This window comes from Hippocampus bargibanti, linkage group LG13 (genome assembly GCF_051943395.1).
Source record: "Hippocampus bargibanti isolate YZ-2025 linkage group LG13, ASM5194339v1, whole genome shotgun sequence".
Lineage (NCBI taxonomy): Eukaryota > Metazoa > Chordata > Actinopteri > Syngnathiformes > Syngnathidae > Hippocampus > Hippocampus bargibanti.
Window position 1 is genome coordinate 16,805,175 of NC_142746.1, and position 1,857 is coordinate 16,807,031.

Here is a 1,857-nt window from a genome sequence, read left to right on the forward strand (position 1 = left end):
GACTGGACCTCTCGCCCCGCCATAACAGACGGGAAAGGGAGAACTGTAGTCTAATGACTCGTCACCCGATCCAATAACTGGCATTTGTCCTTGAGCCAGATATGTAACTGTTTACTGTCCAACCATGTACACAAAGTCACTTGAGCTAACGACACCGGTTTAACGTCTATCTTGTAAATTTAAATTACTGGGATGGGTTGTCTGTGCCACAGGGGAACAATCCCTGACACTATAATAGTTGGACTCTCATAACAGCAGCCTGCGAGATTGATACGCGATACCGCCAAAGTTCACATTTGTTATTCCTTTCACATTGCACCCTGTAATCTATAATTTATGTCTTCATTTACATGCCTTTTGTGATTTACAATGGGGGCCAACACAACATTAACCTCTCTATTAAAAAGGGCAGTTCACCTGAGTTTGAAGGCAAAGTCTCATCTCCAAAATCTCCTCATTTATGCACACTCAACTTTGGCTGTTTTGTCTTTCCCGAGTTTTTCGGTGAAGGTTAAATAGAATGAAATTGAACTTCTAAAAAAAAACCTGCTTTGGTTTGAAACAGCCACATCACAAAAGGACATTGTTGTTCTCTCAATGATACACTATCCTTGAGAGGACAACAATGTCCAGAGTCGTTTATGATGGAATTTCTTTGACGAAGACTTGTCATATGAAGTCTATTGATGCCAATCACTGTCATTCACCTACCATCCCAAAGATTTTAATTATCTGCTAGGCATTTCTTATTACGTTATCACTATATAGACTTCCAATAGAGAGTTAAGATAGAAATCCCACCAGACAAATTCAGTAAGTTTCTCAGTATATTACTGTATGTGAGCAAGTAATACAGCAATGTACATCTGAAAAATCACCCTGTTACAAGTCCCACTGTCAATTAATATTATTTAGTCATTTCTGTTGGCAGCAATGCATACCAGTGTTTGGCACACTGTACTATAAAATCACACCCTGCTCCTTTTTTTTTTTCTTCAAACTTTTCTTTTCTCCTCATTCTAGTACCAATTGAACTTGTCTCTCCTAAAATGCATCCAGACAATGCTCATTTTTTCTGTTCTCAAAGGTTATCATGTTGAAATTTATATTCTCAAGGGCATCTCCTGTCAATGTCTACCTTCTTCAAAGCACTCTTAGTTTCATCCTTCTCCAAAGAAGGGATTCTGCAAGCATCCACTTTTGTTGTCTTCTTTTTCACTTCGTTCAGACCAAAAAATGGAGGCATCAAAAAACAACCAAGGATGCCTACAAAACATCACAAGACAGAAAACTCCTGACTGGAGGCCACCAAAGGCAGTTGCCACCTTAAACACATTTCCACTGTCTTCTCCGTTTAAATAAATGTACCGGGAACTCTGGTGCAAGCGGCAAAATTTAATTTCCATATTCTTAATTGTATTTATTTTTCATTTGTCTACACTTTGAAGAATTTAGGAGGTAAAATAATGATTCTTTCAAAACAGGTATGTCTAGATGCAATTTATATCTGATCAGATTCATCAAATAATTGCAGGTACCATTGCTGATTTGTCTATTTTTGGGAGACCGTGTACAATTCAATATAACGAAATGGTGGTTGTCAGACAAATAAACTTTAGGCGTCCCCCCCCCCCCCATTCCAATCATACCCTCTCAATTCCAGCCAGCTGCCTTTTACTGTCCTTGGTTAATGGGCAGGAACACTACATCATCTGTGTAGAGCTCAGCAAACAAACACCAAAATAAATAAAAAATAATATAGAAGCCACATAAAGCATCCACAAAATACAGTCAGATGACCCAATATAAGTCCTGCGTGCAGCGGCAATGCTGTCTGTGTCCTCCCCCTGCTGGTTT